This window comes from Palaemon carinicauda, chromosome 14, assembly GCF_036898095.1.
Source record: "Palaemon carinicauda isolate YSFRI2023 chromosome 14, ASM3689809v2, whole genome shotgun sequence".
Lineage (NCBI taxonomy): Eukaryota > Metazoa > Arthropoda > Malacostraca > Decapoda > Palaemonidae > Palaemon > Palaemon carinicauda.
In genome coordinates this window covers 19,728,870-19,754,297 of record NC_090738.1, presented here as the reverse complement: position 1 = coordinate 19,754,297, position 25,428 = coordinate 19,728,870, and the positions used below count along the sequence as shown (strand labels likewise).

The 25,428-nt window shown below is 40.0% G+C and overlaps 1 long non-coding RNA gene across 2 annotated transcripts; it reads left to right on the top strand.

Moving 5' to 3' along the window:
* Positions 1-513: 513 nt before the first annotated feature.
* Positions 514-19,580, top strand: LOC137653124 (uncharacterized). 2 transcript variants are annotated; one of them, XR_011046393.1, is made up of 5 exons: positions 538-579; positions 13,012-13,126; positions 14,047-14,250; positions 17,290-17,500; positions 19,449-19,580. It is a non-coding gene; the product is annotated as an uncharacterized lncRNA (long non-coding RNA). The 2 variants fall into 2 exon arrangements; XR_011046392.1 differs by lacking the exon at positions 13,012-13,126 and having other exon boundaries at positions 514-579.
* The last annotated feature ends 5,848 nt before the right edge of the window (positions 19,581-25,428 follow it).

Below are 25,428 nucleotides of genomic sequence, written 5' to 3'. Positions count from 1 at the left end.
TTTTTAAAATTTATTAAAGGTGTTTCAATATAGTACGGTTTCCCCTTATAAAGAAATTGGGTGGGACTTGACCATAATGACCATTTCTCCTTTATCAGTAAAAATCAGTCAGTTTTTGTGATGCGATTAGATTTTTCCTTTAAAATTAGTAAGATTATTTATTTTACGCTTGTTTCCCGCATACCATGGCTAATAACCCAATGCTATTTTATTTGTTAGGTCTTGAGTACTGAATAACTCTCAATAATTATTGATCAATTCAAAGTCCTAGCCTTCTGCATTTATGGTGATGTGAATGTTAAGGAAAATTTAGAGGAATGGCTTTTCAGTTAATGTTACTTTCCACGAGTTAATTCATAATGAAACCGGAAAGTAATAGATGAAAATATTTATGGTAGAGGACAGATGCCTAAAGAATATTTTATTTAATCGTTATCATATATTGGTATCAGAGAGAGATAACAATAATTACTATTGTGCCTGTCCATTATTGGAATGGCAGTTGTTGATGACGTCTGACTGAGTCAGGTGCTTCACGTCAGTTTCTTCAGGTCCTCCCACTTAGTGGCCGCCATGTTTGTAAGTAAACAATTATTGCTGAAGTTCACATTGTTTCGCTTGTTCAATAGATAGGTAGGACTCACGCCCATGTCTGGGCCGTAGGGTCGTTTAATTTGTGTGAAATCATTTGGCTAATAATGTGTATTAAACTGAATATGATAGGAAAGTGACGGAAAAGGCTAGGGGTTTTGCCATTTCAAGTCTCCTTTTGGTGTAAATATATCGTCGGGTTCAAAGCTGTCCTTTAGGTTACTGCTGAAGTATAAGCTAGTGCTATTTTCTTTGCTATAATTATGAGCTGTTTTTGGGAAATACTTCTATAGACAGCGGGCACAATAACCTGGAAGGCTTAAGGTCTAAACCTTATGAACCAGGATAGCAGAAATCGTGGTAAATTTGTGAAATCGTAAATTTTTTATTTGCAATTTGAGCCAGAATTTTTGCAAAAATCGTATGGTATTTTCCGTTTCAACATTTTGACCCCCCCCCCCCCCCGCCATGAAGAGGTGGGTGTAGGCCCACAGTAGGTGTTGGCTCTCCTTCCCGGTAAGTACTCCCATTGTGGATTATTGCCGTCAGTGCACCGCAAGTGGTACACTATAGACATTACATAAAGGTCTTTGCAACTTGCCTTTGTACCCTAGCTGCACTTTTAAAATCTTGCGCTACACCTTTGTTCCCACTGTCATTTATCTTGCTGCTCAACTTGTAAATTTGGTAAATATATGATACTTAAATTTCTAGCCAAACACATGAACCATATATTTTTCCTACACGGTATCATGTGTTTTATGCATTTCTGACCTTGATTACTAGGGTAAACCACCTGTTTGTTACTTTTTGGACCTTCCTTATATAAAGATAATTATGGGGGACGCCAGTCAGAAACATGGGTTTATTATGTGTGGAAATGCCGAAAACGAGTGAATTGTAGCTAAAATAATGGGCAGAAATGATAAACACACGAAAACTAGTAGAAAAATTATATGGTCCATATGCGTGACTTAAAATTAAAGTATAATTATCTATGATTCACAACTTCCTTCTAATAGTTTTGCTCTGCCGTGGCTCGCTTTGCTCGCAAATAATCATAATCTCTCTTTGGCAAGTCTTGAATGTTCAGCTGCGCTGGCGAGCCTTGTAGGTCATTATTTCGGGGTTATTTTCTTTCACATGAGGGTGAAGTTGTACTGTATTACAGTCTCATTTCGAACAGAAAATATGTTTTCCTGTTGGAAATTGTGATTTAACTGAATTTGACCTTTATTTCAACTGCAAACAAACAGAACAAACAGTTCGATTAACTTCAAGTAGCCGAACTGGTTATTGTTGTTGCGGATGAAATGAAGGTGGAAACCGGCTAAATAAAGTTATTTTTTTACAGGAAAACATATATTTGCTATTAAAATGTTTAAATTTAATGGCTCTTGTTCAAATTCAGTCCTCACTTCACTCGTCAAGAATGTATGTACTCCGCACGCTAACATTAGCAATTTTACGCTGACATTGCTAACGTTAGCAATGCTACGGTAATATTAGCAATGCATAAGTAATATGTTTGGAAAATTTACAGTTTCATCCATTATGGGAAATCTATTATAATAATATATTTCCCGAGTAAAGCAAGTCTTTTGTAGTATTTCTGTAAAATATTATCTGTCGCAAATGCCTAGTTCTTTATATATCGACGATCAAACTCACGCTACTCATGTCTTCCTCCCAGATATTTTCTAAGTCTGTTGTTATTGTTGACTGTGTCTTGTATTTGCTTAAATGAGCCCTGTAACCACTATAATCCGCTGACAAACTAGTCCACTATGAAGTCTTACACGTTTGGCCAATCAGAGCGCCTGTTCACTATGACGTCATACATGTTTGGCCAATCACAGCGCGACAATACAACAGCGCGACAATACAATATCTTCCCAGGCATTTCATTTCGTTTTAAGACATGGAGACCATAGAAAGGGCGTCATCTCATGTTGTACAAGAAGTTGAAATTCCATTTTCTTGTCCTGACTGTTTCGTAACTTACAATGAATTTGTTGAAAAACTAGTGCATTTGTGCCAGAGGCACAATTTAATTTTACAAAATCAAAATTGGCCTGCATGTCAAGGAACCTTCCCAACGGCTTCACGTTTTCCTCAAAGCAGCAACACATCTTGATGAACCAACAGTTTAAGGTAAGCTTCATTAATTTATAGAGTATATTATAATGGTGATAGTATAACGATGTATGCAGCAGTACCATCCCTTTGGATTTGGTTTGATAGATGTGTTAGGTAGTGGCTGTAAGGGGGGGTGGCCTCGCAGGGGTAGGCCTAGGTAGGGGTACAGGGCCCTAGGTTAGGTGGTTGTATTAGGTTCGGTAGTGTCCCAAAATTCACTGTGGCCTTAAGGGGGGGTCGCAGGGGTGGCGGAGCCCCCCCCCCCGGTAGGCCTAGGTAGGGGTACAGGGCCCCTAGGTAGGGGTACAGAGCCCCTAGGCTAGGTTAGGTGGGTTTATTAGGTTCAGTAGTGCCCTGAAAATCACTGTGGCCTTAAGGGGGGTCGCAGGGGGGGCGGAGCCCCCCCCCTCGGTAGGGCTAGATAGGGGTATAGGGGGAGGGGTGGTGGAAGGATAAGTATTCATTTATTGCAAATATCATTTGACGCCCCCCCCCCCCCCCACCCAAAACCCTGGTTCCCACCTGGTGTCCCCCATAATTGTTGGGATGAAGTAGGGTCTTTCTGCATTCTAGAACAACTTAGTAAATCTCCAAATCGGATGGTTTGCGGTCAAAATAAACGTTAAATTCGTTGGAACTACACTATTTCTGATGCAACAAATATATTTTTATTCCAGTTTCCCCATAATGGATGAAACTGTAAATTTACCATATGTTTTTATTTACATTATTTTTCAATAAATTATTTAGATGAAATGTGTATTTCAAAGTATTTTTCTATATACCCTTTACACAATATATAAAAGAGTACAAAAGGGTAGAGAACCTAACAAACCCACCTAACCTAACCTAGTAGTTCCCAGGTCACAACCCCTAGCTAGGTGCAAGCCCCCGGACCCACTTCCCAGGTCACAACTCCTAACCGGGGCAAGCCCCCGGACCCTCTTCCCTGGTCACAAACCTTCCCAGGTCACAGCCCCTAGTCAAGGTTCAATCTTCAAATATATTAAAAATATAAATGCTAAAAACAAAACGTATTTTAATAACATATATATTGATTTCTAAGGGTTTGCAGTGATATTGTAGGGGATTTCGGTAATTTTCAAGGGGATTCCAGTATTTACCTGACGATTCCAGTAAATCCAGGGGATTCCAGTAATTTGAGGTACCAAGCTCGTATGTACTGGCAAGCGGTAATGTTGAGCTGCGAACGCTAAAAACATTAAGTTAAAGAATTTAAAGACTTGCTTTTATGACCCGGACGATGAAACTTGTGGGTCACCGGGGTGTTGAGATTAAAGTCTTAACTTCTATGAATGGCACTTGGGACACTGTAAACGTTGGGGTATTGCATTACGTGATTTAAGGAAATTATCAACACTGGATGACGTATCAAAAAATTCTCCGTGAAATTTAGCAAATGCTTTTAAGTATGGAATACTGCAGCTTTTACAAGTTTCTATAACTTCCATTGTTAAAAAAAAAAAAAAAAAAAAAAAAAAAAAAAAACCTCACTTGAAATAACGAAGACCTGACACGGACAAAGGTTTCCACGGAAAAGATTTGTTGGAAGTGGTATCAAGAGACCACTTGAAGAGATAAGGGAAGGGGGTTGGGAAATATTAAAACCCCCCCCCCCCGTGCAAACTTTCCATGCGTATGGGTTTGTGATTGGTTAACGGAAAAGCAACGAAGTGTAGAAAGTAAACATGAATGAACTAGAATGGGAAACTTGTCCAGAGCAAGTATTTATGTGAAATCGGGCCGTGACAAGGTAATAACAAAATGTATAAAAGTAATATAGCAAGATAAAAGGTAGTGAATGATAAATAATATTCAATGGGATTATAAAATGAGGTGGTTTTATAAGATATCGTTTAATAAAGAGTAATTCTTGGGTCAAACGTAATATGTATACAAGGGTATTACATAAAAGGAATGGTATAGTTCTACTGGATCAAGTCAAATACTTGAATAAACCGGGTAAAGTCGAATGGTCGAATGTGGCGGGTAGAGAAGAAGAAATCCTATTGGTGGAGGCGGAGTTTATGGGCAGGTGGGAGGAGTGTATGCACAGAATGTCGAAACCTGCAATGTACAAACGAACGAACGAGAGCGACTACAACCGACCCCTAGAATGTCAACAAATAGATGGTAAACACTGCTAATGTTAGCATGTTACGCTGAAATTGCTAATGTTAGATTGCGCAGCTCAATATTACCGTATTTTTTCATCGGTTTATTATACATCTAAGAAGGTAATGTATATAGAAGAAAAGGCTTGTTTTGCCATTATATACCGTTTCCCCAGTATGTTTTCTCCACCCAAAACCCCGAGTTCCCACGGGGGGGTACCCCATCGTTGTTGGATATAGATATATATATATATATATTTCTGAAACAATTCATTTGCGACGGGAACGAGTGTTATTTTCTAAGAGAGCGGACCTTTATCCATAGGATGAAGTAGTTTTCCCCGGGTTACATTGCCCTGTAATACAGTATAATAATACCCACATGAGTAACAACAGATATACTCCTCAGAGTTTTCATCATAATCAATTACCGTCATAGAAGAAATTACACGATTTCGTCATAGATTGTACTTCCCTGAAGTGCCATCTCGGAGAAGATATTGTGATGGTGGTGGAGGTCAAACTGAAGGGGAGGGTGGGAAAAAAATGGCTGTTGTAGAACATTTGGGAACGTATGCATGAATATTTGGAAGCTTGTAATTGGGTAAAAAAAGACAGGTATGGTATAACCAGAATATCTCGCAAAAGCGATTGCAATCAACGCATGCTCAAAAACTCGCTATCAGACCACATTTTATTCGACCGGGACATAATTTGGTAAATATATACTTTAATTAATAGCCAAATACATGAACCATATACTTTTCCTACTCGTTAACTTGTGTTTGTTCCGTAACCGAAATACAAACCACGCTATTTACAAAGGGTATTACTTTTAGCGTAGCTGAAATGGCGAGCCATTAGAATTTAACGAGGGTGTATTACCCCCGCGCTAGTTAGGGGGGGGGGTAGGGGAGTGGTAGCTAGCTACCCCTCCTCCCCCTCACACACAGGTGAATACTCACTTTCACTTTTGGCTCGGACTGTGACAGACGTCTCTGTCTTGGTCCTCGCTTGGCAGCCATTGTCTGTTTTGTCTTTACTTAATCGCTTACTTTTCATTTACTCAATATATATGTAAACATGTTTTCATGTTTGTATATATATTTGAGTATAGAAATAAGTAAGTTTCCTTTTCAGATGTGTGCGTGTAGTGTACGATATCTACGTGGAGGCCTCGGCAGTTAGGCCACCACGGCGTATTTTTATGGGTGGTGATCGAGTTTGACTTATGTCTTTCTCTCTCTCTCTCTCTCTTGAGGTCGTTCACCCTTTTACTACGTGTTACTACGCCCTTGTAGCCTAGCTTCCTTTCCGTGTGGGGGTTTGCTACGCCGTACGTTTGTCTCAATTAGTTATGAATCTAATTGTAGTTGTTTTTTGTTTTTCAGCTTGTAGAACGATTCCTTTCGGGGTTTTCGTTCTTTCTTTAGTGTTCATTCTTTTTTAAATTACATAATTACATAGTTACATAATTATAATTGGTATAATTCTGTTTTGGTTACAGCTCTCCTTCCGCGAGTGTAAGTGGTTGTGAGGGCACGTGCCTGTTGTGTAATTCTTGTTCCTTTCCCTCGGGATTCCTCTTCGGAGCCTTCCCGGGGGAATGAATGTGTACTAATATTATTTGTTTTATTTTTTTTTTACAGTTACCGATCTAGTTCGTTTCTGTAATATAGCAACGGTGTGAGCTGTCTGGTTGAGTCCTGGGGATTCGGCTGTTGTTGCCTCCCCCCTTGTATTTTCGTCAGGGGCGTGTCTCCTTCTACTGGTAGTACTCCCGTGACGACGGACAGCTCTCCAGTTCATTTTAGAACACTCAGGAGGCTTGCCTCCTTGGGCGGATAACTTTCCTTCCGAGGGAAGTTTTTTTTCCTGTCCAGGCTTGAGTTTTTCCCCTTTTGGGGGGTTCTTCTTTTGCCTTTTTTTTTTTTTTCGTGCGACTATGCTCTTTGTGCTGAGCGGTCGCACCTGCAGTTTCGCTCAAGGGGCTGGGCAACTGCAGGAGCTCCTCTTTGGAGGATTGCTCCTTTTAGGTCACTGGCTGACCAGTCTCTTCCACGAAGTGTTTCTCTTTCGTTCACGAGAGAGTACACTCATAGAGACTCCTCTTCGGAGGTTTCTTCTGTTGCTGTTGCTGTTGGGCTCCCTCGTCGTAAGGGCCTCTCATCTCCCTATAAGGGTGCTTGAGGCGCCTTTTTGGATCTCCGTTTGCAGCCTACAACTCCTTTTTCTCGATCTTCCGCCTTGGTGCAGATGGACAGCAGTCTGATCTCGTCTTCCGACGGGCAACGGTCTTCCCGACGGACAACGGTCTTCCCGACGGACAGCGGTCTTCCGACGGACATCAGTCTCCCGGCGGACAACGATCCCTTCGGGGCAAAGGGTTGCCCCCACGGGGGTTCTTCCCTTGCGTGTCAGGGTTTCCCTGCGCGCCCTTCTGCTCATCAGCGCTCTCCTGTTCGTCAGCGCTTTCAAGATGATCTTCCCTGCGGTTCCTGTTGGTTCCTGTTACGCGCCCTGTGCGCCCACGTTCGCCCTCGCGATCTAGAACTTTGGTTCAGGTCGGGGTCAAGGACTCTTCTTCTTTGCGCAGGCTTCCACGCGTAGCCTTCTGCTCGTCAGCGATCATCAGCTCGCCAGCGATCTCCGGATCGCCCACGTGTGTTACAGCCGGCACGCCAACGTTCTCCAACACTTCTGAAGGAACATGGTTTTTCGCTGGGAGGATGCTTAAGGTTACTCATCCGAATGACAGCTTCCCGATGCCCATTCCCTCACAATCTCTGTGAGTAGCCAAGGATATCGCGCCTGCCGTCTGTCAGCGAATTCAGTGTCTCTGAACCTCTATGCCATAGCGTCAGCAGAGTTGCCCGGTTGGGCAGAATGATCCATACCTTAGGCGAAGGTCTTCCTTAGGATCATCGACGGCTTCACCCCCGGCCCCCTCAGTCGATCCTTTCTTGTAAGGACGGATCTGAGAGGGGATGTCCATATTCGACCTCTCAGCCCTGATCAAGTTTGTCGAACAAACTTCGGCCAGCGTAGACCAGCAGAATCGATCAGACTGGTAATGAGGCGACAGGACTCCTTAAACCCTGGATCGGAAGGACGGGTACTTTCAGTTTCCATTCCATCCATCTTCCAGGGTGCTCGTCGAATTCAGCCTAGACTGCAAGTATTCCTGCTTATGATGCAGTGTGGCTATCCCGCCGTGGCATAGCAGGTTTGTTTCCCCAGAGAACTCTCCCTGCCTTCCTCTTGGCCGCTCAGGTGCAGGCTTCCGCCTCCTCTGCTGTTTGGAGGGCTGGTCAACTCCGGTAGGCTCGGGTTCCGACCTTCTTCAGCGCCGGGACAAGCTTCCGGATGCTTACCATGAGTGTGGGCTCATGGTATTTTGCTTGGAGCCTTCTCTTCCTCTGCCTCAACATCTGGAGTATCTGGCCATGATATTGAGTCAACCGCCTTACCACATTGGAAACCCCGCTTCTCGTCCGTCCAGCGAGGTTAAGCAACGTCGGTACTTGGATGGGTGACCACCTGGGGACGCCAGATTCTGTTACCACATCCTCCGAGCCTTCCTTTCGGTTGACTGTGGCAAGACTGAGGAGAGTCGCAGTACCTGTTCTCAGTCAAGCAGAGCTTTCAGCCCTACCTTGGAACGTTTCCTAGTTCTTCTTTCCTCATTGACCCGTTTATAGCCCGAACGGTCGCCTCAGGATAAGTTCCATGTGGGGCGATCCAAGTTCCGGTGGCCTCAGGCAATGTTTAACCGGACTCCCTGGCCCTATGGGACCAGCGGAACTATTAGACCTGCAATGGGTGTTGACCTATGGAGCCTCTTGATGGTAGTGGATATTCTCGTCCTTTCCCCACAATCTTGATGCGGTTCTCGGACTCGTCAAAGGGAAGGGGGGGGGGGGCATGTTCCGGTCCAGGCCTATGGTCAAGACCTGAAGGATACCTCTCCATCATTCAGGCAGGCTTAGGGGCCTTAGTCTAACCCCTCTTCAGATCCTACAGCTCCTGCCGAGTCGCCCCGTTGCGCGTCGACTTCATTCTAACCAGCAGGGGACGCATTTTCACACCTTCACATCTTGCAGTAGAGATACCGGGATGATTGAGATTCTCTCAATACCACCATCGGCTCTCTCATTCCAGGCAGGGGAATATTTCTCTCAGACTATCCGAGCAGAGCCTCATAGAGAGAGTGTACCTAGGGGTCTTTGACCTTGGGTAACCAGCAAGTGCTGGTCTGGGGGACCTGATCGCGACAGCTTGGAACCTCAAGCTTCCGCTAGTCTTCCCCCCAGTCTCAGACCCCGAGACTCTGGCAAGATGCATTCCGGTGATGGTGGGACAACTTCGACGCCTGCGTCTTCCCTCCTTTTTGTCTGCGGACAATGGGTCTCAACAAGACCAGGTTGTCTGTCAACCTTTCAATGGGAGAGCTCCACTGGGACTATGCGCAGAACGGTTTCTGGACCCTCTGCTTCCCCTGACGGAACTCCCGGGAGAGCTTCTCCCACGGCGCAGACTACTCAAGCAACCACACTGCGACATCTCTCCCGAACCGGGGCGTCGCTTCGGCTTCATGCCTAGAGACACTACGCTTCCTCCTCTAGAAGAGACAACCCGCTACAGTCGCGGTACGGAGGTCGCGTCATCTGCGATAGTCATCCACAGGGGTCTCCCAGGCAAAGTGAAGAGTCTAAGGTGGTTGGTGCCGTGGGAGATATACCTCTTCCCTTGAGGCCTCTTCTCCAGCAATAACGGTCTTATTGCCTTTCGGCGGGAGGAAACTCCTTTCCGCTCTCGGCAATGAAGCCTGTCGCTCAGCCTTTCCCTGACCTTCAGGCTTAAAGGAATAACTTTTTCCTGCCCGCTGGATCTATCCTCGCTCATGCGAAGCTACGATCGTCCCTGCCCTAGTCGGAGGAAGACCTCCAACTTGGAGCATGGCTCGGACTTTTAGTCCTTTAAGAGATCTTCTCAAGACCCTTTTACGACAGGCCTCTGATTGTATTCCGCCTTGGGTCTTCTGCTCACTCTGGCCACGGCCAGTGTGTAAGCAATCTTCTTGGTCTCTTACTACTCCCCCCTTTCTAAGGAAGAGGGGAAGGCAACATTCAGGCTCGCTCCTGAGTTGTTGGTTAGACTCAGAATCTGAGGGTCCCGGCCCTTCGGTTCGATTCATTCAAGATTTCGAGTCTCCATTCTGTGTCTGATGTCCCAAGACCTTCTCTTTCTTGCCAGTAAGGAATCGAGAGGTTAGCGGTGGGAACAGCTGCAGTTTGTCCTCAGTTGCAGCCGATTCGGGAACACAAGGAGGACATGGGGGGAGAGTCACCAGTATACCTCTTCAGCCCGGACTCAAGGACATTCATCTCGACCTGTCTTCAGACCCTCCTCCGTCAGGTCGCCCTACAGCACGATGTTGGATACATCGCAACGTCCCTCGCCTTCGAGTAATACTACTCTGTGACGCAGGTGCTACAAGCTGGAGTCTGGAAGCGTCTGATGACCTTCGCAGCCCGCTTCCTGCAGGGCGTGACCCACAGGAGTCTCGATACGTTTTCTATCGCTCTGTGGTGGCTACACAACAGCTGGTCTAACCTCAGGCTCCTTTTTGGACAGGTAGCAGAAGGTTGAGGGCATTGTTATCAGGTTTTAGTCTGCATGAACGAAAGAAGTATGTCTGGCCCTTACTTCTTTCTTCATCATCCCCTCTACGGGGAAGCAGCATCCTGGTCTCTGCATAGCTGACCTCGAACCTCTGCAGGTAAACCATGCTTCCTTGTGTTCCGAGTATTGAGTCAATACTGTCGCGTCCCCCATACCCTGACGAGGTGGTATTGGGAACGTCCTAACCCAGAGTTCCTTCTGGAACTCCAGGTCAACTGCCTAGGACGGGTCACACTTCTTCCTTCACACACAAGCTTACGTAGGCCACATGGTTCCTTGCGGAGCAAAGAACTTGTGAGGTGCAGGGACTCCTTTTCTCGAGTGCGACTCACTCGGATTCTGAGTCCCCGGGTAAAGCCAAAGCCAGTATGGCTGGGGACTTTCCACCCTTCCTAAGGGATAAGTCACCCTTTGTAAATAGCGTGGTTTGTATTTCGGTTACGGAACAAATGACAAATTCGAAGATAATTTGTATTTTTCCTAACCATACAAACCTTAGCTATTTACACATATTTGCCCGCCAGCCCTGTCCCCCAAGACAAGTCCTACCTCTAAGTGAAAGTGAGCATTCATCTGTGTGTGAGGGGGGGGGGAGGGGTAGCTAGCTACCACTCCCCTACCCCCCGCTAACTAGCGCGGGGGTAATACACCCTCGTTAAATTCTAATGGCTCGCCATTTCAGCTGCGCTAAAAGGTAAACCCTCTGTAAATAGCTAAGGTTTGTATGGTTAGGAAAAATACAAATTATCTTCGAATTTGTCATTTTATGCATTTCTGACCATGATTATTGGGGCAAACCACCCGTTGATGATTTTTTGGACCCCCTTAAGTAAAGAATTATGGGGGACACCAGTAGGGAACCGGGGTTTTTTTGGGTGGGGAAATGTCATAAACGATTGATTTTCAGCAATAATAATGGTCAGAAATGCAAAATAAGCCCAAGATAACCAGTTGGAAAAGTATATGGTTCATGTAAATGGTTGAAAATAGGCCAAAACATGATTTGACTTTTGAGATTTTTAAAAGGGTACAGAACCTAACAAACCCACCTAACCTAACCTAGTAGTTCCCAGGTCACAACCCCTAGCTGAGGGCCAAGCCCCCCAGACCCCCCTTCCCAGGTCACAACCGTTAGCTGGACACCCCCTTCCCAGGTCACAAACTAAAAGTAAATCGCATAAATCCTTAGATTTTGATAAAAGTAAATCGCAAATAAATCCTTCCTTTATGAAAAAGGTAATCACAACTAATTCCTTACCTTATTATTGACATCGTCGCCTTTTTTGTTTTCTTGGCAATCATTACAAAAGCTTTGCAGTAGAAAATGTGCTGGCCTTCCCTGAAAATTAAATCAAAGTTGGACCTTTGAGGCCTTATTTCACTTATTTTATCACATGAGTAACAATAGCTTTACACTGAACGGAGAGCATTTCTATCATAATCAATTGCTGACATAAACGAAATTACACTAAATTTCGAAGTAGATTGGTGTGCTTCCCTTAAGCTCACTCTTCGAGACATCTTTATGAGATGGTGGTTAACTTAAAACTTTAGGCTAAGGTGGGAAAAAAATGGCTGTTGTAGAACAACATTCGGGAACTTATGAAGAAGTAATGAAGAAGTACTGTAATTGGCGGCTGTTCATTTGGGTGTATTTATGGCATGGAGGTATAGGCCAGTGAATAATCTTGCGATAGAATGTGATCATATGCGGGTGCTGCTTTACAATGAACATTTCAGTACACATTGGATTAAAGCAGTCAATTACATGTACTGTGGTCCAACTATGGTCTCAAGATTGTGCAAGTGATAGCTTGTACTTTATGTACAGAATATATAAATGATGATAGCTTTTTGTACAGAATTTATAAAAGGATAAGGGTAGGGGTGATACATAGTCAATTCCAAAAGGTTGTTTCTGATGGAAGTATATACACTAATTAGAACATTTTGAGGGATCAGCAGTAAGGTCCTTGAAAATGCAGTTGTGATCACCTGCAGCAGTAAAAATGTTAAATAATGGTTTTTATAACATAATTTCCTGGAGTATTGATTAGTGAGCAGATTAGAATTTGTGACTGATCCCTGAAGGAAATTACAGTAGTGCTGTCGGTGCACCTCATGCAATTTGGTATAGGCAGTACAAACTGCTATCAGACTCTTCTTAATTTTTAAAGGGACAACATGAGCACTCCATTTGCTAGACTTTGCTATTAAATGGTAGGTTATAGATGATTAATTTTTCATAAGTAAGATATTAATCCTGTAGGCAGTTAGTGCTCGCAGTTCACTGTGCCCAATGAACTGGTGGCGTTATTTAAAGTTCTTGATTCCTTTCAACCTCTAGTTGCACCAACTTTTTATCGTTGTAATTTACCTCTTAGTCATGCTTTTCTTCCATATTACTGTCCAACATTTCTTAACATTAATTTCATACCCTAATTGTGGTATTTTTCCCCAGTCTCACCTCGGCAGTGAAGGAGCTCCGTGCCAGCGACAGACCAAGTGCCCCCAGTTCAATCTAAAAGTCTATCTGTAATTGAGATCTGAACATCACCTAGTCACATGATGGTCAAGTAATTGGTCATTCTGTTCGGTAAACAATTTCACAAGTTAAGCAATAAGTTGCTGTATGTCATGAGGAAGAGAGGCTGTCAGCTTTAAGGCACTATGCACTGGAGTATATATTATACCTGAGAAGGATTGGAAGGTTTCATGAAGTGAATCTCAGAGTGCAAATTCATTAGGCTAAAGGATTGTTTCTTGCATTAGGTTGATGCCCTCAAAGGATTTAGACAGCAATGTGGGTTACACGAGGTCAGAATTGTTCCATATATTCGATAATACTGCTACTGTAGTGGGTAATTCCATCAGCATTCCTGTGGCAATCAACTATAAGCAATATCTAAGAGCATTTGCTGTGTCCTTTGGTTTCTGCACTACCTCTATTCTGGTTTTTCATGTAGTGAATCACTTTGCCAGAACCTACATCCCTAATGTCATATATCCAACCTTCTAAAATGAGGTATCCACTGAAGTGCTTAAGGGTTTAACCCTTGTGCAGGTCTCGCAAGGGTGTACAGTTGGCTTATGTTAATATACTTGTTGTTTGGATAATCGGTGAATATTCTCGAGAGTGGTTGGTCTTGACGTTAAGATCAAAATTTTGTCTTAAGAATAGTACTGTATGGTACAGGAAGTGTCATATAATTCTGTGTTTTAGATTTGTTTTTCATGTTTCTGATTTTTGTTAATCCTTCTTTACTTTTAAGTCAATGTACTCGATAATTGCCATCTTTGTCTTTTTGAATCTTGTTTAAACCCTACATAGCTGTATAGTATGTTATAAGAAGTGATGCACTTATAAGTAAGAAAAAATTACTTTTCCTTAAAACAGTAAAATAGAATTAGTGATAGATACCGAATTTTAAAACTGTATTTGTTAACTTTTATGATGAAAAAAGTATCAAAATGTCTAATTTCTTTCTTATTACAGGTACAACTGCAAGACTTTTTACTGAAATCCTGAGCAAGATGATGATAAAAGTCTTTATTTGCCAGGCTTGAAATCCTGTGAGAATCTTGATAGAAAATTAGTTGAGGAATTCTATTCCCTGCCCAGCTGAAACTAATTTTGCCTCCAAAATATTTTAACCGTTATCCTGCGTGCATTTCTCCTTCCAGCCCTTATAAAAATATGGTTAGTCAAAGAAGATATTCTTTCTTATTTCATGTTCAGATTTTGAAAAGTTGGAGTTATTTGAAAAATAGTACTGTACAAGTAATGAACACTATGATATAGGGTTAACAGAGTTCATGGTACATAATTTTTTTCTATACCCAACTGCCATTTTTGCATCGATCTAGTGGTTGCTGAATCTAGTCAATCTATAGCTGAAATTAGTTCATGATCATATTATTGGGAATAATGTTCACCACTAGAAAAATTTGCATGATAGTAGATCCGGAACATTGGATCCCTGATCCAGATCTTTTCATTGTCTTTTTTTTTTTTTTTTTTTTTTTCTTTTTAATATATACAATGCAACTCCTTTAAATTTGAAAGTGTCATACCTCATAGCAGATTTATGTTTAAGAAACATAATCTGGTCTTATCTTTTCTTCAATTGCACGGAAATTTGTATACAGTAGGCCTTCCATGCTGCCTATTTTTAGGAAATGTAATACAGTAACCCGTTATTCTCCCATGCTTTAGTATTGTTCTTATTTTTGTTTTCAGCTGCTGACCACCTCCTTTGTTGGACAAAAACTTGTGATTTTTAAATTTTTGTCCATGGCCTTGGGATTGATCTCTTGAATTGTCATTCATTTATCTTATTGTTCATGATCTTGTAAGATCGTTTATAATTCTGATCATATTGTTCATGATCTTGTAAGATCGTTTATAATTCTGATCATATTGTTCATGATCTTGTAAGATCGTTTATAATTCTGATCATATTGTTCATGATCTTGTAAGATCGTTTATAATTCTGATCATATTGTTCATGATCTTGTAAGATCGTTTATAATTCTGATCATATTGTTCATGATCTTGTAAGATCGTTTATAATTCTGATCATCCATACAGCTGTAGGGGGTTAATACTGTCAGTATACATTACACATTGAACTGTAAGTGTTGCTTGGGAGAAATTTGAAGCTTTTTTTTTTTTTATACTAAATCTCATTTCTTGATATCCAGCTTCTTTTAGCATTTACTTTAAAGTGTAACTGTAGGGTTTTATCCTAGTGGCTCTTGGATGCTTGATGACCTCTCAGGTCCCAGTTAATTCTATTTAATTTTCTTATGATTTTATAAGTGGTGTTCCTGCTGTGACTAAAATGTAAAATGGTGTTGCCGATTCTCCTAAGTTCAAATTTTGTGCATATTTTGTTGTTGAACAGTTAGACAAGTCTTTTTATAATTTTTCTTTTAAAGGTGCCGTATCTTTATTTTGCCTTATTTGAATTTTTTTCTATATTTCCTAGTTCATTATGTACTATACATATGTATTTTTCATTAATTAACTGCTGACCCTATTGGGACCTTTACAATTACAACATTTTGTTCTTGAACTTGTAGCATTTTGCTTTAGATGGGCCAGGTTCCCCAAATTCAATGAATGTATTTAAATCCGTAATTGTGAATGAAACATCACCTACAGTCTCTTGACGGCCAAGGAATCAATCACAGTATTAAGTAATTTACTGTATATCATAGACCCACAGGCACTGGACGGCCAAGGAATCTGTCAAAGTATTAGGTCATTTGTCCAAGTTATCCATATAGTTGCTGTATATCATATTCCTACAGCCACTTGATGCCCAAGGAATCGGTCATGGTTTTAAGTAAATCATTCGTCTTGGTTATCTAAAAAGTTACTGCATATCATAAGGAAAAGAGGCCACCACATTTGAGGTGTCATGCTGTAAGTTATATCATAATGACATAGTAGCTGAGAAAGATTGGAAGGCTTCATGAACTGAATCTCAAGAGTGCAAGATCATATAAGTAAAGGATTGTTTCTTGGAGTACACTGATGTCTTCAAAGTTTTCAGTAGAGATGTTTAAGAGTTTTTATGTTCCTTATGAGGTCAAAATTATTCCATATGTCTAATAATTGTACTCCTTAAAGTAGTGGTGCCATTGAGGCTTCTGAGGCAGTGTACTTTAGGCTTTAGGGCCCTTGCAATCTTCTTTTACCCACTACTCTACCGCTGTTTTGGCCATGTATCCCAAAATCCATACACACATTCATGTATTGGATTTATGACAAATGGAGGTGATCCCTGAAGGCTTAGGGATTTAGAAGGAAGTGGAGTGCTGGAACTTTGAGGTATAAAGTAGGCCTATGCAGATACCAGCTCTGAGACACTCTTAATTGGTGAATACAGTATTTTCAAGTTGGGAAGTTGATCCCGACTGTGGTAATAAACGGTAAACTTCACATTGGATTCAGAATTCTTGTCTTGTGTATACCCTGGTTTTGGAAGAGGCAAATAAAAATCCTTTGTAACATAGTTACTTGATGATTGTCCACTTCTTGTTCAGAGCTTACTAAGTAGAGAAAAGAAAAGTTTTATTCTATTAAATTTCTTATTCCTGATCTAGATATTAATCTTTGGCACAGTCGTTCAATTAGTTCATTATGCATGTTGCATAAGATATTTCATAATTCTGACCATCCTTTACATTCAGATCACCCTGGACAATTCTATCCTGTTCGTATTACTAGGCAGGCAGTTAATTCTAATAGCCAGGCCTTCTCCATCATGAGGCTCAATACTACACAGTATTTTAGGAGTTTTATTCCAGCTGTTACCAAGTTGTGGAATGATCTTCCTAATCTGGTAGTTGAATCAGTAGAACTTCAAAAGTTCGAAGTTGGAGCAAATGTTTTTATGTTGACCAGGCTAACATGAGTCATTTTATAGTTTATATAGGACATATCTGTTTTGACACTGTTACTGTTTTTAGAATGATATATTGTTAATTTATTCTCATCATTTATTTCCTTATTTCCTTTCCTCACTGGGCTATTTTTCCCTATTGTAGTCCTTGGGCTTATAGCATCTTGCTTTTCCAACTAGGGTTGTAGCTTGGCTGGTAAAAATAATAATATAATTAGTAAAGTAGAATTTTTCACGCAAATACCCAATTTGTAAGCTACTCTTTAGGTTAAGTTATACTTTTATGATGAAAAAAATATTTGAATGACTTATTTATGTATTTACAGGTACAACAGAAAGAATTTTCACCGAGTTCCTGAGAAACAAAAGGATTACTCTCCATATGCCAGGCCTGAAATGCTGTAAAAATTGTAGTGAAGAATGGTGGCGAATTTCTCTCACTCTGCCCGTCTGGAACTAACTTTTCATAATTGACCTTCAACATGGCAGTGAATGCTAGCACTGTGGGCATTTTCTTAACAACCATTTAGAACCCTGGTGAGTGCAAGGAGTGTTTTTTTCTATTATTGAAATTTGGGGAAATGGAAATTTTATGAAAACCCTATGTACATGTAATGAATGGATATAACTGGTTTTATTGGGCTGGAATTTTTCCATAAAGAAACTATCATTGCATTGACCTGATCTCATGTATATAGATATTATTAACCACCTGAATATCTTGTCAGATCTACAGTAGCTAAAAGTTGTACATATTCAAATTATAAGAGAGGAAGTCTAGCACTTTATATTAGATCCCCCACCTAGATCTTCTAATTGACTGTGTTCCTTTAAATGCACAAGATTGCCACATGTGAACCACCTTCTTTCTTGATGCGTCTCTGGAGAGCAATAATTCCGGTTAATACCCGCTATCCCTGTGCTAACTAGCGGCAGAATAGTTATACCTCGATAAAAGTCTTATGGCTACTCTTCAGCTTTGCCGAAAGTATGTTCCTTATTAATACCAGCTATCCCCCTGCTAACTAGCAGGGAAATTATTATACCTTGCTAAAAGTCTTATGGCTACTCTTCCAGCTTTGACGTAAGTATGTTCCTTATTAATACCAGCTTTCCCTCTACTAACTAGCGGTGGAATAGTTATACCTCGATAAAAGTCTTATGGCTATTCTTCCAGCTTTGCCGAAAGTATGTTCCTTATTAATACCAGCTATCCCCCTGCTAACTAGCAGGGAAATTATTATACCTTGCTAAAAGTCTTATGGCTATTCTTCCAGCTTTGCCGAAAGTATGTTCCTTATTAATACCAGCTATCCCCCTGCTAACTAGCAGGGAAATTATTATACCTTGCTAAAAGTCTTATGGCTATTCTTCCAGCTTTGGCGAAGGTATATTCCTTATTAATACCCGCTATCCCCCTGCTAACTAGCAGGGAAATAATTTTACCTTGCTAAAAGTCTTTTGGCTACTCTTCCAGCTTTGCTGAAAGTATATTCCTTATTAATACCCGCTATCCCCCTGCTAACTAGCAGGGGAATAGTTATACCTCGCTAAAAGTCTTATGGCTACTCTTCCAGCTTTGGCAAAGGTATATTCCTTATTAATACCAGCTATCCCTCTACTAATTAGCGGTGGAATAGTCATACCTCGATAAAAATCTTATGGGTACTCTTCCAGCTTTGCCGAAAGTATATTCCTTGTTAATGCCAGCGATCCCCCGAGTTAAATTCTACGCTAGCACCAACTACCAAGACTTCATCCTTTTAGGATCACGATGTGTCAGGGATTCCTCTAAACAGCTTGTGCATAGCACAGAGGAACATCCCAAGACAGTCTCCAGGCAGTGGGTTTTAGGGCTTTCTACCTACCATGGGGTGGGTTTCCTATGTAAAGATTGTAAGGTTTGTATCTAGCGTCAGAATAAATAACAAATCTTGAATGATTTTTATTTTTTGTAACTATTCAAACCTGAAGCTGTATACAGGTTCTCCTCATAGAATAACCTATAGTTCAACGTTAATTCAAAGATACGCTGTTTTTTTACAGCTCTATTTACTTAACGATCATCTTTTGAAGTTGTAAAAAGTGCAGCGGCAGCACAGTCGTGTGTGTATACGTACGTATGTTTAATTGGATACGTTGGGTGAAGGCAAGTTGAGAAGTTGATCCCGACTGCGGTAATAAACGGTAAACTTCACATTGGAATCAGAATTCTTGTCTTGTGTATACCCTGGTTTTGGAAGAGGCAAATAAAAATCCTTCTTTACATAGTTACTTGATGATTGTCCACTTCTTGTTCAGAGATAACTAAGTAGAGAGAGAAAAAAAAAAAGTTTCATTCTATAATTAGTAAAGTAGAATTTTTCACGCAAATACCCAATTTGTAAGCTACTCTTTTGGGTCAAGTTATACTTTATGATGAAAAAAATATTTTAATGACTAATTTGTGTAATTATATTTTAATGACTAATTTGTGTAATTATAGGTACAACAGAAAGAATTTTCACTGAGTTCCTGAGAAACAATAGGATTACTCTTCATATGCCAGGCCTGAAATGCTGTAAAAATTTTAGTGAAGAATGGTGGCGAATTTCTCTCACTCTGCGCATCTGGAACTAACTTTTCATAATGGACCTTCAACATGGCAGTGAATGCTAGCACTGTGGGCATTTTCTTAACAACCGTTTAAAACCCTTGTGTGTGAAAGGAGAGTTTTTTGTATTATTGAAATTTGGGGAAATGGAAATTTCATGAAAACCGTATGTACAGTTAGAATCATAAGAACGCCGACACTCGGGGGAAATCTTTCGTCAGATGTCTCTAGTGTTCCCATGACAAAACGGACAAGGAGTTGCTCTTCTTACAACTTCTACGAAATGGGCGGAGCCTTCTCCAACCTTAGCGAATAAGACATGAAAGGGCCATCTTTGTTAGCAAAAGTATACAAATGTTACAAATCGAGTTGCCATATTTCAATTCTGTATAATCATTTGACGTCTCAACTTTTCAATACAAATACAAAACACACACACACACACACACACACACACACACATATATATATATATATATATATATATATATATATATATATATATATACTATTATTTTTCAATTGCTACTATTTTCGTAAGAGGGACCAAGTAGACACTTTCCAGGGAAGGGCGGGGTGAGGGTGGGGTGGGGGCGGGTTCTCCTTCAACCTCCCTGCCCCGGCCATTCCGACACTGAGCAAATAAGAAAGTCATTTCTGTTTTAGGGGTTGTGGAGTCAGGCTGCTTGTAGACTAATGATACAGCCTGTAAGATATTGTATCATTGTGTGAGAATTATTTGATAACCGTCAATGTTCTAGTAAATTTGGCTAACCTAATTCATTATTAGTTGATTTGTAAAAGATAGCAGCAGTAGAATAAAATAGCTGCTGTTGATGGAGGGTCGATAAGTAACGAAATTTAAGTCTTAACTTTGCATAATAGATAATCGGTGATGGATATAATAGAAACTGATGACTACAAAGCACCTTGAATACAATCAGAATTTATTATTTCGTATCGAAATTAACTTATATTGAGGTAGATGAGGACGCTATCACATTCTGGCAAAGGGTTTTAAAAATTTGTTTTATTGACAAATCATAGTATCAGAACAACATAATTTTCAGAAATTTTGTCATGAAACTATGATGTACCTATTTTCCCAAAATGAATTCTCCTATAATATTTCCTGAATATATACACGAATAGATGGCATAAGCACGAAATGATTCCCCATTCTAATACCCTGATTGTAAGTTATCAATGATTATATAATTGCTAGTAGCTTTATCTTGAGAAATTAAACAGCTTTGAGATCAATCCAACTTCTTATCAATTTCATGCACAAAAGTCTTATAATCTTGATTCAAATAGGCTTAGGTTTGTTTGATAAAGTCTTTATTTACAGTGATCAAGTGCCCGAATTAGCCCAGCTATGGGGTGCCAGATGTAGGTCTCTTGACCGGGTAAATTACGCAAGGTAGATGGGCGCTTAACAAGCGAAAAATGCATTACTATCCGTGAAGCTCTAGTTCGGGTTGTTCGAGCAAAAGCTATCCATACCAACTCCCAAGCCTATCGGAGTATTAGTTAAACCACAATTTCTACAGCTGGTGCCGTGAGTAGGGGAAACGAAAAACCAAATAACAAAATATCTCTGAAATAAAAGTTTGATTGTCCTTTTAATCACTAACTCATACAGCTGAGGAGGGATACTCATGGATTCCTAAATATTTTCTCATTCTTTAGATTTTATTTCCTGAGCTTCTTCCTCTATCCCCTGATTCATTATTTAATATTTGAGTTTCTTTCTATCATTATTTATTCATTTATTTATTAAATATTATCTTTAAAATGAATGCCCTTCTGCCTTTGGTTCTTAGCTTTAAACTCTGCCTCCATAAAAGAAATCTCTCCCAAGCGGCAGCAGAAACACCTTCACTTGACCATTCCAACTTGGAACTATTTGATATTTGTGTGACACCAATAAGGCATTTGGAGATCTGTATTTAATTTTCCTCTATCTTAGTTTTTACAATCTCCATCGAAGTAAAAAAAAAAATGCATTGTGAAGCATGTTTCCATGAATAAGTGGTGCCCCTCATATTTTTTATACATTGTATATCCCATTCCTCTATCATTATTCCAGTTAAGGAAAATATCTTAGTCGATTTTAAAGCAACTGGTTAAATTTTCCTACAGGGCATTTAAGGTATATAGAGTAGTATAAAATATAATGATCAAACTATATGCAGCCGGACAAATGTTGGTATACGGATCATCAAGGAAGCAAATCCTCCAAACGCCCAAAAGCAATTATAGTTATTTTCCTCCAAAATCACCCATTATTTGGATAAGCATTTGATTCTAACAAAATAATCCCGTTATTTATATCCTGTAATAACTATCTCCAATTTTGCCATTTAGTTTCGATAATTATCATGTGAAAAAATCACTTACGATAAAGATTGAATTAGCAATGTAGTAAAGATTTTACTATAAATGTTTAAGATTTTAGTTCAAATGGCAATGCTAATCCTTCAAGGCCAAGATAGCAGACGGTGAGATGACAAAGCTCAACAATGGGATTGTAAAATAAATGATGAATAAAGGGAAAGTGGCTTACAGTCTAAAGACTGAAATGGCACATACCCCTGAATCTGAATAATTTGGGAAATATTTTACAATAAAGTATCCTCACGTATTACGAAATGTTACATTCAATGAATATCTATAAACTGTGAGTAGTTTTTAACGGTCAATCTAGCATCTGAAAAATAACGATAAGCTTTTGGGAGAATAATACAATCATTTCTATTGGAAACATTGCTTAATAATGACAAACAAAAGTTTGATATGCATAAATGTCTAAAAAGGAGTTTGTGCTGTTACACTACTTCATTAATTAGAGTAAGCTCAAACCATTTGATCTCTCTCTCTCTCTCTCTCTCTCTCTCTCTCTCTCTCTCTCTCTCTCTCTCTGAACGTTATTTATATGGGTATAACTCATATATGGTGTTTTTGATTAATATTTTTTAACATAGAAACATAATTGAAATTACTTTTTTCGTTCATCGGTAACATGAACAAGACTAATGTTAAAATATTCAAATATAGCTGCTAACGGAAGGAATTACTTAGCTACGACACTCCAATATTTTCTACATGATTTTGTGGGTTCATAATATAATATATATATATATATATATATATAATATTTGATATATATATATCATATACACACACACATATATATATATATATATATAATATATATATATATATGTATACAGTGGAACCTCTACATACGAATTTAATCCGTTCCAGAACCAACTTCGGATGTAGAAAATGTTCGGATGTCGAAACGAATTTTCCCATAAGAATATATTGAAATAGGATTAATCCGTGGTTGAGCCCAAAAACCTCTGATAACTTCTTAATAAACTACTACACATAATTTTCCCATGAGAATAATGAACACTAAATTAGATAAGACATGTAAATAAGAAGAATAGACATGTAAATAAGAAGAATTAGCAAAAAATGATAAATAAGAAACGGGTTTTTAGCGTCACTTTACCTTAGAAACTCCAGCGCAGGTGTTGTTAGTCTTGCTACGCAGAGAGGAGACGGACGGGCGGCGAGGAGGTAGAGAGGTTAACTACGATAAACATACACTACCGTAACTTATTCTAACTTACACTAAGTGAACTTTAACATAACTTGGCTTATTTTTTTTTTTATAATTTATATATTTTTTTTACATTTTCTTTTTTTCTTTTTGATGATTAATTTTAATCACTTTCACTCTCTACACTTAAAATTTATTGAATTTTTTTCTCTTCACTCTTTGCTGTTTTCTTTGAACCACTTCCTTCCTCTTCATCACGAGTTCGCTTCGTAGTTTTTTTAAAGAAGCTATCGATAGAAAGTTGCTTGGTACAGCTTTTCAGAATGTTTCGAAAATAAGTTAGGGAAACATCATCAAACTGCGCAACTACACGACAAACCTGCAATTTCTTTGGATGGTATTTGTCGATGAAGTCGACCACGTCTTGATATTTTCCTAACACCTCTTTTATTTGCGCGGAACTTATTGCAAGTTCACTCATGCTTTTCAATAATTCTTTGGTTTACTTCTAAAGAAAGCATTCCCTTATTCCTTTTCTCACCACTACCACTTGCGAAACTAAGCCTTTTAGGACCCATGATTTTTGTAAAATACCGTAAAAGGATGAACGTAAAAAATCACGATTAAAACACAATTAATAGCAGAACGCACAGGGCACAACCACAGAAAACCAACGAGAACAGAGGACTGATCCAAGCCACGCTAATTGAGGGTCCCTCCGAGGTTGAAGTGCTGCCTTCTATTGGCGGAAATAAAAAACACATCAGGCGCTATGAGCACCGACTACGCATACGAATATTGTTTACTTCAGGTGTCGAAAAAAAAATTCGGGTGTAGAGTAGGAACGTGTTCGAATTGTACTTCGCGTGTTGAAAAATTCGGATACAACCGGTACGACGAAAATTGCTTACTTCGTGTGTCGAAATAAAATTCGGGTGTAGAGTCAAAAATTTGCTCGAATTTTACTTCGGATGTTGGAAAATTCGGATGTAGATACGTTCGGATGTAGAGGTTCCACTGTATATCTATGTGTGTATATATATATATATATATATATATATATATATATATATATATACAGTGATACCTCGGTACTCGACCATAATCCGTTCGAGATCCGTGTTCGACCTCCGATTTGTTCGAGTACCGAATTTTTTTTCCCCATAAGAAATAATGGTATATATTCTATTCCGTTCCCAAGCACTCGAACAGGCCCAAAATATTAATAAAACGTGTACCTAAACAACAATAATTATCTAAATGTGTATGAAATTGGTCAGAAAATCCTATAAAACAATTTTAAACCATTTACTGTACTAAAATAAAACAATTTTAAACCATTTTCTGTACTGTAGTGAACATACCTTTGAGCAGCGGTTCGATGGCATACAGGGATGGATGTGGAGAGGATGGAAGGGGGAGGTTACTGCTTGGAAGGAGAGTCCCCTTCCATGATGTGGCGGGGTAGTTCTCCTTCAGGAGTTGTTTCTCTCTCCAATGAAAGGGTGGGCAGATCTATTTCAGGGGTTTCTTCTCTTCTTTGTCTCTTCTTTGGAGGAGAAACAGGCTTTGATGTAGCAGCTTTCTTTTCTTTTGTGAAAAACTGGTCTATTGTTAATTGTTTCTTCCTCCTCCGCAGTATTCTTCGAAAATGATACATGACACTATCATTAAACATATGCACTGCCCGGTTTGCTACTGCAATTTCTGGGTGGTATTTTTCAGCAAAAGCCTGCACATCTGCCCACTTGGAACAAATTTCATTGATGAGAGAACTTGGAACATCCTCCCTTACCTCATCCTCTTCTGAAGATTCCTGCTCCACAATCAGATCCTGCTGCTGTTGTTGTTGCAGGTGCAACAATTCCTCCACAGTCAACTCGGTAGAATGGCTTTCTACAAGCTCATCAATATCATCCTTGTCGACCTCAAGCCCCAAACTCCTGCCCATGACAACAATTTCCTCAACGACATCAGTGTCATCAGAAATTACAGGGGTAGCAGTGCTTGGACCCGCCTCTGGTTGGAAACCTTCAAACTCCCTCTCTGTGACACATGATGGCCACAGCTTACGCCAGGCAGAGTTCAATGTCCTATAGGTCACACCTCGCCAAGCTTGGTCAATCATGTTAACAGAGTTGAGGATGCTGAAGTGTTCCTTCCAGAATTCCTTTAGGGTCAACTTCGTGTCACTGGTCACTTCAAAACACTTTCTGAAAAGGGCCTTGGTATAGAGTTTTTTGAAGTTTGAAATGACCTGTTGGTCCATGGGCTGGAGTATGGGAGTAGTATTGGGGG